We start from the raw sequence: 5,071 nt of genomic DNA on the forward strand, positions 1-5,071 counted from the left end.
GGGGGGCAACTCCAGCTGTTTCCTACTTTGACGTTTGACGGATGAATCTCTTCAGCTACTGCTGGTTAGTCAGTTGCCAAGCAGTATCTATATGCTGAACTTTGTGGTGATTAGTATTTCCCTCTCATACGAGCCATCTGGCCGCGGCACTGAAGAGCCTCACTCATGCTTGTGACATGAAAGCTGCTGTTGAGAATGTATTTAAATACAGGATATTGTGTTTCTTTTTCGGCAAATTGCGTCTTGGTACTCCAGTACTGCTTGTCATTGTCAAGTGCTGCAACACAACCAAGCCATTTGTGGCACAATCCAAATGTTCACGTCACTTCTAAATTGCTTTTAAAAGTGCATTCACTCTCAAGTCTTTCATTCACAGTATCTGACTCAATCTAGTGTCTTTTTAAAAAAAAAAACACACAAAACAACCACAAGGAAATGATTCACTCTCCTCGCTGGAGATTGTCTATCTGCTTTCGTCAAAATAATTCTGGGCTGTATTCAGTTGTGTCAGCCCGTCTTGGATAAGCAGGTCATTGCATTGAACTTCATCGATAACTGCGGCGGCTTTTATAGAAAACCCCATGACAGGAAATGAGGGCTGAAGATTCTCTCCATCTGCTCTGTGGTGCAAAGATGAGGAGGTGAGCTCATTTGTGCAGGAAGAGCTTGTACAAACAAAAAGAGAAGCTACACTGAAGCTCATTATTTAATCCAATACCTTGCTATTTTCTTACCCGCAGACACGCAGGCAAATGAACTGACCTTGAATGCAAAACTGCCCACCGCTATTTGATCAAAAATGGTTCCCTCCATATGATAAGTTGAGAAATCAGAATCTTCTGTTGTGCCTCAAAGCCGTCTGCGGAGCTATCGCACTGTAAACAGTGTTTTTGTTGAGTACCTGAACCCGGAGCTGCTTTCTCACCACCCAGGGAGAACGCCTTTGACTAATCCCTAAGGCTTTCTTATCAAGTGTGATTGAATAGAGCCTTCAGTCCCCAGAAGACGGGGCTAACCTTTATCTTGCCTATTTTCTATTTCTGCATCTCTTTCTTTTTTTCTCTTCCACAACAAGGTGTTTGTGGGGAAAGGAGACCTGCTAACTGTTTACCCCCTCCAGTATGCACGTCGTTTCCCCGGTGGGCGTGTGTTTGAAACATGAAAGGCTCCGAACAAAATGGGAAATTTCCACTCCATTTGCCATGCAGCCAATCCGTGCGCAGTGACCCAGATAAGGAGTGTGATATTGATGATGACAGCAATAAAGACGTATTTTCACCACAAGCCTTCCTTCTAATTAGGTTGATCTGCGGAGAAAATAAATGAATTTTGACAAAATGCAAAAGAGGTGGTGTGCTGGGAGAATTAGACAAGGGAGTGAGAAAGGAGGGGGGGGGTTCTGAAGGTTTCTGGGGGTTAAGTGACTCCACTGTTGGGGAATGGGTGACAATTACCACTGAAATGAGATTTTGTGACTTCAGGTGCCTCCTAAATATGGCGTTTGGTCAACGTAATTGTCCACAGTCTGGTGGGTGGTACTCACTGATGATGCTTTGGATGGTTTTGCTTCTCTTGATCCCCTGCACTTCAAACAAACTATCATGTGCACAGTATTAAAAAGGGTATCTGCTACTTTTTTTTCCAGGCTGCACATGAAGTGCTGGTGTATTATACAAAGGAATTCCCTCATTATAACTGAAAACTAAAGGGTGTTCGCAGTCTAGAGGGCAAGTGCCAATGCTGATTAGAATAAAAACGCTGCAAGATGCAGCCGTTGAGCAAAGAGGGATGATAATTGATAATTTGCTGCATTAAGTTGTTTTTCAGAACCATTTCAGAGTATTTTAAAGCTCTTTAAAAGTCACTCCCTGTAAGGAAGAGGACAGCAATTAAGAAACAATTTACTGAAAATCAGGCTGTAATTTTCATGTAATTTCATGGACTCTGGCTCAAGAAAGCATTTTGTTCCAGTTTGTCTTTTACTGTGAAAGTGCTGTAGCTGACACAATTATTTTTTTAAATATCTGTATGGACATTGGAAACACAATGACCAAATGGCTGTCCTGTGGTAATGACTGTATTTATTTCCTTGATTAGAGTTAGTTCATTTATCAAAGTTATAATCCTTCAATCTCAATGGTTTTTGATGCCATTCACTTTGCTATGGCAAATTAAATGTATTTACACTCATTTGTTCCTTCTCTGTCTTCTCTACTTCTCTGTCAGTGACAGAATCCACCATTTAAGTGGTTCACAAACGCTCAAGAGATCCATAAAAAAGCTGCATGTACAGGATGAAATTTGGAAGACAAGATCGGCACATGTGCATCTTTCACGTAATGATGTAACCCAGAAGAGCAGAGCAGCCAATCCCACGCATTTTGAAAAGGAAACATAGTAGTGTCTGAAGTAGTATGACCACAACAATTTTAAAAGAAAAAAAACTCACAGCCACACGTTTACAGAAAAGAAAACAGCTCAAAGTGAATTTCCTCCCTTCAGTGATCGATAAATGTATGATTTCAAATGACAGTTGGTGACTGGTGTGAAGACGTTCTTAGCGTTACCTCCAGTCACCACAGGTGTCACCAAATCAACCAGAACTGTAATCTTAAGGATTATAAACCTGCTTGAAAAGAGGACAGAGCTCAGTCTACTTTCTTATGATATATAACAACTGTAAATTAAAACTATCAACAAAGGTTGGTGATGATGTTTTTGTCTTTTCTCCAAATTAATTTACACCAGGGGTTTTCAACCAGTGGTCCACGGCCCCCTGGTGGTCTGTGAAGACATAGCAGGTCGTCTCTGACAATGCATTCAATAACATAGTTTCAGTGTGGGAATCACAATTTTTTATTTCTGTTTTTTTTTTTTTTTTTTTTACTCATTTCCATGCAAATGTAGAAAAAGCCAATGTGACTATCAGGATTAAAACAGTGCCCATTATTCTTGGTAGCTTTTGCTTTGCTAGTGTTGAAATGCGTCCCTAATGTCACATTCGAATGCATAATGTTCAGATTTGCACCCAGAAATAATAGTTTACAGACCAGCATCTAAAAGAAATGCTACTTGACTTTGTCAATGAAAAAGACTTTTTGCAATTTCTGTGAAAAGTAACAGAAAACCTCCATCACGGTGGTCCAGGTTGCTTCTCAGTGAGAATGGTGGTCCCTGGTCCCCAATCAGTTGAAACCCCCTGATTTACACCACCCTAAAACATGAACTCATCAATTGCTTTTGGGAAAGTCATAGAAGAAGTTGGCAGTATGGCCATAGTGGATATGAAGCAATCAAGCAAGCAAGTAAGCAGGTCAGCAGCCAAAGAGCGCCAAAGAGCCAGGAGGAACAGTCATGCACAGCAGCGCTGAAATACCGACCTCTACGCTTCCCCCTGCAGGAAGAGAGGAATCAGCTGCCGCATTAAGTTTCCACAGTGGATGGGAAGATGGGGGATGTCACCCCACAGCAATCTGCTGCACACTCAGCAGGTGTTGACATCTAGATTAACCTTGGACTGCTGTGAGTCCAATTCCTCTGGAAGGCAGTGTCTTATTAGAATGCACACTGAGAGCTCATATCCAATCCCTGGCTTCTAAAGCTCCAAGGTACTGCCCCTCATCTGCTGGCCTGTCAATCAAAGGGTCATCAGACCATTGCTGCAGGGACGTGGGAAGCTTGGAAGCTGACTGGGACTTTTAACCCAACAATGACTGAGTCCCCCCCTAATTCATATTACCTTGACTGCTCCTACAGGAGCTTATCCGGCTCATTCTCGAGAGAGCAACGCCACAAGGTAAACTCAGTATGAATCACATACAAGCATTACGCTGTACCTCACGTTCTAGTCCCATCACTTACATAACACAGATTCAACTACGAATACAAATATTGCTTGTAACCTTTTGAGAACTTGCAAAATAACAAATAACAACAAAATATATGTTTTTGAGCTATTTATAGACGCCATAAATGCCTCTTTCTTTTTCAGTGTAGCCTATAGTATTTTATTTTTACACTGAAAAGCATTACACAGGCTGCTGCGTGCTTTAATGGCTGCCACCTACCATATAATCCTCATCACTAGTTGCTTCAGACACATTTTCATTTTCAAAGTTACTGTCATCCAATTTCCAATTTCAAAGAAGGTGCTGCTCTGCAGAGTGCATGACACACTGGCTCCGTGCCATCGTGTTACTCTGACAGGAAGCTACCTCAAACAAACTTCTTCATCCCTGTAGTATCAACAACACAACAGTGTCCCCAAGCAGGTCAGCATGATGATACCTGCTTTCACTGGCAGTTACCTGCCAACTGTTGAAAAGTCTTCTGTCAACCTAACGTAGTCACATGCTAACATTAGCGCATTAGCACTGAAAACAGTACAGCTCAGGCTGATGGAAGTGTCAGTAGTTTCAAAGGTATTTCGTCGTAATCCAAAATATTGAACAAACAACAAAAGATTTTGGCCTTGAAAAAAACCCACCAAAATTATTACAACTCATCTTGTAAGGAACAATATATATGTCTGTTTCATTTTTCATGTTCATGCATCCATATTTCACTCTGGACCGAAGTGGTAGACCAAGTGACTAACCACCAGATGGAAACTGTTTTCCCTAAAACCACACTTCCAGTGTGGCTAAAAAATGAATATTTGGAGGAATAGCTGGGAGTTCAGGGCTGAATGAATGCGAAGGGAGGTAACATAAGCCTGATAATCCTACTGAATTTCCATTTTATCACCTCTTTATTCATTCTGTTTCAAACACGGAAAAAACTGGGGACACTGTTTATGGGCAGTGATCTAGTCTGGTACCAGGTTAGTGTAATATGATCCCAGGTCTATGAAAACCAAAGATATGCATTTACTTGAAGACTTGGTATTGTAGTAGGAGCTTTACTGCAGACTACTGACAATACTGCACAACAGGTAATGCACAAGTATGGGCAATAATATTATTATGGATTACAACAGATATAGTGTAGGATACAAATAATTATTAACAAAAAGATGGCATCAAAACAAATGTAAGCGGAGGTAAAAATGCTTTCTTCCCTCATTTCATCA

This window comes from Seriola lalandi, unplaced genomic scaffold (genome assembly GCF_002814215.2).
Source record: "Seriola lalandi dorsalis isolate HSWRI2012SDOR001 ecotype SW California unplaced genomic scaffold, Sedor1 jcf7180002054898, whole genome shotgun sequence".
Classification (NCBI taxonomy): domain Eukaryota; kingdom Metazoa; phylum Chordata; class Actinopteri; order Carangiformes; family Carangidae; genus Seriola; species Seriola lalandi.